At 41.0% G+C, this 8,858-nt stretch overlaps 1 protein-coding gene across 4 annotated transcripts in view; it reads left to right on the top strand.

The window, feature by feature from the left end:
* The first annotated feature begins 1,061 nt into the window (after positions 1–1,061).
* The window catches only part of rerg (RAS-like, estrogen-regulated, growth inhibitor), a 48,003-nt gene continuing 40,206 nt past the window's right edge, over positions 1,062–8,858 (top strand). The window contains exon 1 of one of the 4 annotated variants that reach the window (XM_034863505.1): positions 1,062–1,390. The gene's annotated coding sequence lies outside the window, so the exon portion shown is untranslated. Of the gene's footprint in view, positions 1,391–1,410; positions 1,432–8,858 lie in introns of those variants that run through there. The other 3 variants (XM_034863504.1, XM_034863506.1, XM_034863508.1) reach the window with 3 other exon arrangements.

Here is an 8,858-nt window from a genome sequence, read left to right as displayed (position 1 = left end):
TCTTCTTGCAGTGATGACAGCAAAATGCTCACACACAGACGGTCTTCATGGCACTCTGCTCTCCTCCACAGTGTCACTGGTGTCATGCGTAAAAGCGCAGCGCACTTCTGTTGAAATATTCCGGGAAGTAGATGCAACTTGCGGAAGCTTGTATAAATGAACCGTAGCCTAAGAAAAAGACGCCTCATAAACAGTTTGGGTTTTTTACATCAATGCATGTGGCTCACGATAGCTCACTTTATATATTTAGTCTAATTTACCGCGAGTTTGAATATGCGGAGAAAATGTCATTGCACTCACGGACAAACCATTCAAGGGTCGTTGGCAGTGAGTAAGAAGTCTGCAAGCCAAGTCCTTAGTTATTGTCACATTTCAAAGTTTGACAGCAAAAGGTCTCCTTTTTCCTTTGTGGCTACGTCTTCTGTATCTGACGCGCCGCTTTAGCTTTACTGAGTACGGTGTGTTCCACCTGTTAGATTCCAAACTTCAAATTGAATGTTAGCTAAAGTTGTAGAGACCAACATGAGTATGACAAGTTAAGACACCACACTCAGTGGGAATACACACACACACACACACACACACACACACACACACACACACACACACAGAATTAAATGTTAACCTTTGTATCAACTTCTAATCAGCTGAAATCTCGCCGGATGGACATGAGACCAATGTAGAGCGTTGGTGTCGGATCATTTACTACAAGTCATTACATAACAAGCACAATTTGACCTAATTATAAGGGACGATGAGGGCATTTTCCTCTAAAAACCTTATTTTAGATCATTGTAATCACGTGCAATGTGATGTTTTAATTATACCCTGACATCTCTCCAATAGTGCATGTATAGGTATTGAGGTTGTGTAATGTGTATAATAGTGTAAATTGTAATTTGCCCTTGCAGAATTAATAAAGCATACATTATTGTTAGTTTTTTTTTTCTCCTTGCGTTTTAGCCCCCCCCCCCCCCCCCCCCCCCCCCCCCCCCCCCCCCCCCCCCCCCCTCACTGTGACGATGCAGCGGCATTCAGCAGCCGGTCAGAGGCAGCAGAGTGTCGGAAACTCCAGCAGCTCCGCTCCTTATATTTCCACTGACACTCCGTTTGAGGGATTCATTCATTCCTGTCAGAGCTGCTGTTCGGTTTGTCCGGACGGGATCTGCTCAGCCATCCACGCGTCTGTCCACCCAGCTGTTTTCATCGCTCCTTCCATCCAGCTGTGCGCTGCGTCCGGGAAGGTCAGACGCGTTGTTTTCGATCGGCGAACCTGACAACTTTGTTTTGTTTATTTGTTAATTCTTCTCTTCCTGATCAGCGTTTCTTCCCCGGGAGATTACTGCTGCGTTCAGCGGTCGCTGGTGAGTCTTCCTGCCGGTATTTTCAGGTGAGGTGCGTCCCCTCCGGACACAGCACTGCAACACTGAGGTGTGGGAATGATTAAACCCGTGGTTAGTCAACATTTAACTGGCAGTATGAGACCTTTAAGGAAGGTTTTGTATGCACTGATTTTGCTATTCTGTTTAAATTAAAGGGGCTTGATATTCAACTGTTTTAGTGTCTCAGTAATCTTTGTGTATTCCGAAAATCAGTGTTGTAACATCTAAAAAGGGCTGTTCAATGTGAACAAATAGTTTTCTGTGATACAATCACAATATCTCCAGTTCAATCTTCATGAATATGATTTTTTTTTTACTCTGCTGCTTGATCACCCTCCACCTTATCCTATTGAGCTGGAGGACTTAATTGGCATTCATGAGCAGCACTGAGTGTTGCATAATAGCCCACATCTCACTGGGATTTAAGGTCCATCCACACAATTTACACAGGTGCTTGCCAAACCGGGTTCAGGGGACTCCCAGAGGTCCTGAAGGAGGTTGAGGGGTGGATGCCAGCAAACATGAAGTTGGAGGGAACAAAGAGTAGATACGATTACAGAAACTTCAACATCCTCTGAAACAACAAGTCATAGCAACTCTCAGCGGATACGCACTCAAGATAAAAACAGACTGTACAGGGGAGAATCTCAAGATAAAGTGCACATTGGTCGCAATAGAGGGAAATGCTTATACTTACAGTGTTGGAATGTAAAGTACATTTACTCACTTAAGTTCAATTAGGTATTTGTACTGTACTGTATTTGTACTTTTTTTATATTACTCCATACTTTGTAAAGTGAGATTTGACATAGAAAATAAATGATCTTAATAAACATGGTCCTGTTAACACAATGCATACATCATATTCATAAAGTCATCTATTTAAAATCATTTATAGCTCTGGAAACGGCCTTTCTGCATAATACTACTTTTACTTTTAATGCTTCAAGTTTTGAGTGGTAGTAGCGCTCATAAATGTTTTTATGAGTGGGTCCCCATATTGTTGGAATGAAAATATACCGGGCACCTTAACTTTATTTTTGTTGCAAATACTTTTATACCATAAATTGAGTAAACATTTGTATAGAGGATTTTTACTTAAAGTATATTTTACATTGCTGTATGTCTACTGTTACTAGGATTTAAATACTTCTTCCACCTCCTAGAACAGCTTTTTGTCTTCCCTCTGACAGTAGAGGAAGACTAAAACTTCTCAGACTCACGATGAAAAACTTTGATCAACCAGGGCCAAAGTTTATCAGCATGAGGGCAGTCTGACAGAGACCTGCCACCCTCTGGTTGAAAACACTAGCAGTGAGTAAGACAATGTAGGATTCTTTCCTCTACTGGTTTCCCTCCAGAGGGAGTGCACCAGTTCGCCTGATGTATTTTGATGACAGGCCTGTGGTTTGCAGCCTTTGTATAGCCTGTGGTGCAACAGGTCTCCTCCCATGGTTAGGAGCTCAGAGGTCTGTAATCTCCCTGAAGCACAGCACCACCACCCAGCTTCATTTCTCAGGGTAAAAATGGCACAACCCCCAGCTAGACATAGTGGAAATAAATATATGCATGTGCCTAGTGGACAGTTTGGATGGGGTCCCTGTAGAGCAGAGGTCTATGGGTAAAAAAAAGAAGATAATTGTGGATACTAGGCAGATGGCTGGTTCATTTCTGGCCCATCCTCTGTGATTATGACTAACGAGCTCATGTTTTCAGTTTAAGTCACGGAGACACTTCAGGTGTTGAGAAATTAAAGTAGTTCAAGGGCGCTCTGGTAGCTCAGCTGGTAGAGTGTGCGCCCATGTACCAAGGTTAAGTACTTTGATTACGATCAACAGGTCTTTGCTCCATGTCTTCCCTCTCTCTCTCTCCCACTTTCCGGTCTACAACCATTCTATCAATCAAAGGCCAAACTGCCCCCTCAAAAAATAATAAATGGAGAGAAATTTAAGGAGTTCAACATGCTGAAAAACAAATCTGTACTGTACCGTTTGGCTGCAGTCTGGAAAGCAGCACCAGTTCTTTTACTTTGTTAGTTAGGCAGTTATTACTTGGGACAGTTGCAACTTGTTTTCCGTTTGTACTGCATCAGCGGTTACTGATTTTTGTTTTGGATTCTTTCTGTAGAGGTTTGTGCTAATTTTGTAACACAGTTGCTACTTTTTGTGTTTTACTGTAGCAACGTAGGTTGTACTAGTTGTTTTGAATGCGTCATTCATTGTGATGATGTGTGTAGGTGTACATGTACATACATGTTTTGTAGACCACACTGGTCATTTGTTTTGTAATAGTCTGACTCATTTTATTGCACACAGAGAGAGACGACTACTCTGGGATAATGATGCGTCAGCCGCTTCGGCATCACCAAAGCCATTCATCCTGCGACTTCGTTACACGACTAAGATGTGCAAGTGTGCTTGCATGAGAGATAGAATCAGGATGGTGGGCGGAGGCCATAAATGGCAAAATGGGAAGAGGAATGACCGTGTCGGTGGGGAGACACTGATATGTGTGCCTCTCCCTCCTCTCTCCCTAGTGCTTCCCTGCTGTCCTGTGCAAAAGTGAGGGAACACTGGAGTGGTGTGTGTGTGTTTTGTGTGTTTTTACGGCACTATGTTTGAGATGTAAAACCGATAAAAGCAAGAATGTAAAAGCAAAATACGATGGCGGGAAGACAGCTGAACAAGGTCTGTTATAGGAAAGAGTTATACAAGCCGTTTGGGGGATGCTACACTACATAATTTATATTCCGTTTACAATCTACAAGGTATTACCAAGAAATGACTTAAGACATTCTCTCCACACTCGTTCTTTTTCTCTTATTGGGTGATTCCACCCCAAACCCTCTATCTTTCTGCAGCTGTCTGTTGAAATGTTGCACACAACTGTGCATGGCCCTACTGATATTAGAGACCAACATGAAATTAGATTCAGGCAAAACTTGCCATTTTCTCCTTTACAGACACATTGTTTTAGTTGGTTGTGATTGTAATCAATATGCAGCAGTTGCTACTTGATAGGAACCATCTGACCAGCAGCATATTGGCAAAACCTTCTGCACGGGTAAACTGACGAAAAGTGTGGGCGTGATTTAGGCACAGACAGATGTGTTTTGAACCTGTTTGGAGCCACCTGTTTGTGGAGATTTTTCTTTAAAGGAATAGTTTGACATTGAGGGACATACACCAGTTCCTTTTCTTGCCGAATGTAAGATGAGAAGATGTATTTTACTCTAATGTCTGTACACTAAATATTAAGCAGCTGGTTAGCTTAGCATAAACACTGGGAAAAAGCAGCTAGCCTGGTTCTGTTTGAAGATAACAAAATCTGCTTACATACACCAGTACGACACGTTGTAGGTAGGTTGATTTTGTTACATCAGGACAGAGCCAGACTAGCTGTTTCCAGTCTTTATACTCACTTAAGCATTAGCATATTTCCTAGCATATCTCAAATGTCAACATAACTGAAAGACTTCCAAAACGATCACATATTACTGTTGTAAAATAAACACTATATATGCAACATGGCATCATGACTTTGCGTAACTATATATATATATATTTCTTAAGCCAAGTGGTGTGTTATCTGTACGCTTGGAGATATCCGTGTGTATTTGTACGCTGTATAGACTGGGCTTAGACATACCCTTGCCATGTTTTCGCAAGAATATCATATTATCGCAAAAAGAACGTCTTGTTGGGAGAAAAGAAGAACAGGGTAGGATTTAATAAAAGAAGAAGGTGACTTGAGGAAAGGTCACGTGTGTGTCACTATGGCGTAAATCAGTGATTCCCAAAGTGGGGATCGCGAGCCAGAGGGGGGGGGGGGTCGCAAGTTGATTTCCAGAAAAAAAAAAAAATATATATTTTTTTTTTTACAATTAAAATTACATTTGTTAGCCATGATTTTAACACAAGATAAAACTGTTGTGTTATTTTGTGTATTATTTTGTGTTGTCAATATGCTCGTGTGTGGACCCGCCTATAGTGCGTGCGCCGTTGCGCACAATGTTTATATATACGTTTATAGTGGGGGGGTCGCAAGTCACTTGCACAGTTACTTTGGGAGTCGTGGGCTGAAAGTTTTGGGAACCCCTGGCGTAAATGAAGGCACAATCGCAAATTAATGTTAGTAATGGTATCCCAGCGGCGTTGATATACACGCAAAAAAAAACAACGAGTATGCGTCTTTATAACACGGCAAAAACAACATACGAATTGGTGCTTCAAACATATGCCATTTCATGAGATCTGATTTATGAAGTTACAAGGCTGTGGCTGAGGTTTGGTTAGGTTTAGGCACAGAAACTACTTGTTACAAAGGATAAAAAAAGATCATGGTTTGGTTTAAAATTACTACTTCACTAAGGTTGGGGGCCTTTTGTTGTCAAAGTTACAATAACAACCATGTGGTTCATGTTAGGCAACGGTCGCGGTACTGCTAAAAATAAAAATAAAGTACACTGATGGCTGAGAACCGGAAACAAACAGCGTTTCCCCAAGTGTTGTTTACGGCTGCTAGAAAACTGTCTCTTAAAACGTAAAAATGACGGATTCTGACGTTTTTCTTGGGAAAACAATCTTGAAGTGTACAGTATGTGACACAGTTCTTGCTATTGCCATAATCAAGGTGGAGAACTGGAGAGCTACCAAGCTTTAGTTGTGGTCTACACTGCACGGTTAATTGATTCACCTCAGGGGGAGAATACTGTATGACCAGCTCATAAATGCTTAAAACACCTCAAAATAAACTGGAAAAACAGAACAAAATGTAACTGTTATGGTAATTAAAGTTACAGTCCCCCCCCCCCACACAGTATAACACACTGTTTTGACTGTGCTGTCTGGCGGAATTGTGGCGTCTACATTAGTCATGATCAAACAATAATATTTAAAGAGGCTGACGGCGGCCTTGATGGCCCTTGCTGAAAGAGAGACAGAGATTTATGATCAGCCTTCACTTGAGCCACACGAAGCGGCACACAGCCACACCCATATATGGGCATGTGTGTGTTGGTATAAAAGGGAAGAATTTAGCTTTAACTCAGTGTGTGTGTGTGTGTGCTACAGTGGACGAAGAAGCAAAACACTGGAACGTTGCCCCTCATAACTTCAACCAGTGTGAAGCGGGCTAAAATGTCTCTGGCACCAACACACACAAACATTTCTCAGTTTTTATTTAAGCGGTCTGTTTTCAGTTTTCTACCATTTGTCTTTGCTATACCTCATTTCAACAAAGGGATGAGTGAAGAGATTTTCTCGAAAGCCACTGATGATCGATCATTTCTCAAACATGGCTGACACTTCAGCAGGCTATTTATTGATTCTCACAACTGCCAGATGTTTGAAAGCCAGTTTTCTGTTGCATTTGATCACATATTGAGTCTTGCATTATTGTGTTCAACTCAATACAATTGAATATTTTAGAATTACTGTTAGCTTTGGATTGTAACATATCCTTCTGTGCCTCTTGATCAAATCAGACTTTTTTGTTATGTAGATAAAAATATGTTTTATGATATGAAGAAAAACAAACATTAAATGCTGTTAATGATCAAAGCCAATGGAAATCTGGATTTTTAGTTGTCTGGCAGAGGCAATCTATATGTTGCCCAAACATGAGCATAAAAATGTCAAAATGAATGTCAAGAATGTTACGCAAACAGCATTCACCTCCTTGACCATCTTGCAATTTCTATTTCATCCTGCCACGACTTTTATCAACCCACAGAATAGTACAATTTCAGCTGAACCATTAACATCATGTTTTCATCCAACAATGTCTACATTGTTGTCTGTTAACCTGCTTTACTGCATTACGTGCAAAATATGAGATAGTGAAGCACTGATCTGACATTTTGATGGATGCAGATTCTGGCAGGTGGTCAGTGTCAGTACTAACAGTAATTAAGTGACACTGTAGACCATAACATGCTAACTGTCACAACTGTAAACTATTCCTCTTCACTACGTCTAGTGTCTTGTGGTGTGACCCAAGGTTGATCTTAAGGCCTAGTCAGAGCACAAGGTGGCACGATTAAATTCACATGCACCTCTTTGCAAATGGCGGGATTCTAGAAGCTTGGTGACATGAGGGGGGCTACTGTAGCTGGCCATACAACCGCTAACACGCTGGTCAGCACGTAACCCCCCGTAAAATCACAACTCGCTTTTACGTTTCTGTCGAGTACAGATCCAACAAACAATATTCATAACCCTATCTGCAAACACTGGAGTCTTGTCATTACTGTGAGTTGCTAGACAAACAGTAGTGAGGCCTGGAAGTGACTGCTCCTCACATAGCTGCTGTAAATCCCCATTGAGTATGTTTACATGCACACACATATCCCACTATTATTCTGAACTTGACAATATTCAGAATTTGATACCGGTCGTGTAAACAGCATATTCTGGCTGGATATTCTCAATAAGGCCTTTTTCCAAATATAACTTTTTCCGATTAAGACATGTGGGATATTTTGGTATTATTTGGGTTTTAGAGGCATTTTTCGGATATGAATACAGTGCGTTCGTAATATGCGTCTCAATCAGGGTTTTTACCGCAGTTTACGGCTTCTTGCCTGTTTACGGCTTATGGTCAGCACTGTGCCTTGTTATGGTTGCTGTACACAAACCAACCAGCCAACAGTTTGCAAGGCTGCAGACCCTATAAGGAGAAACACAGCTACTTATAAACTATCAAAGACTTGGATCAACAGGTTTTTGGATATGCGCACACATTGCTACACAGTCCTTTTCTAAAAGCTGGTTGAAGGAGTGAAAGAGGGAAGCTGTGTTAACACGGTCCAACAAGTCCGTCACCGCTGGTAAAAAAAAATAAAAATCTTACTCGGCACAGCTACATGTAAATGGGAATAGTAGTTGAACATTCACTTTCATTAGCCATGTAAACAGTTCACTCAGAATATCGTCTTTTTTTGAATAAAGGCCAAAACAGGAATATTATGTGCATGTAAACACAGTCAATGTGACGTTTTCATTCTTTGCTTTTTGTACAATTAAGGATTTAGTGAGCTTTAGAGGAGATGCTGGGAGGATAGAAGCAGACAAACAGTTTTCAGTCTAAGCTAGGAGGTTTGCTTGCGATAACTTAATTTTACAGTACAGAAATAAGAGTGGTTTCTAGCTTAGCATCTAACTCATGGCAAGAAAGCAACTGAATTGTTGAATTATGAATAAATAAGGACAAATATTACATTAATGACAATCAACACTTTCAACTTGTGGCTTTTAATGTTTCTGCTGCATTATGGGTCAGGTCAACAGTAATCTCTATAAACAGATATCCGCATGTGAATGCAGAATACGTAGGCAACGGGACAACATTTTGGTAATGGAAGCATTAAGTTTTAATTTAAGTTTTCTACTGTAGTTTCACAGCTAAGCCGTGGTTTAAATCCATGACCCTCCATTTAAAAACACACTTCTTTAAATCGGGCTGCTGCCACCACTG

Source organism: Etheostoma cragini, chromosome 23, assembly GCF_013103735.1.
Source record: "Etheostoma cragini isolate CJK2018 chromosome 23, CSU_Ecrag_1.0, whole genome shotgun sequence".
Taxonomy (NCBI): Eukaryota; Metazoa; Chordata; class Actinopteri; order Perciformes; family Percidae; genus Etheostoma; species Etheostoma cragini.
Note: the sequence above shows the minus strand (reverse complement) of the source record. Positions and strands in the feature narration are given on the sequence as shown.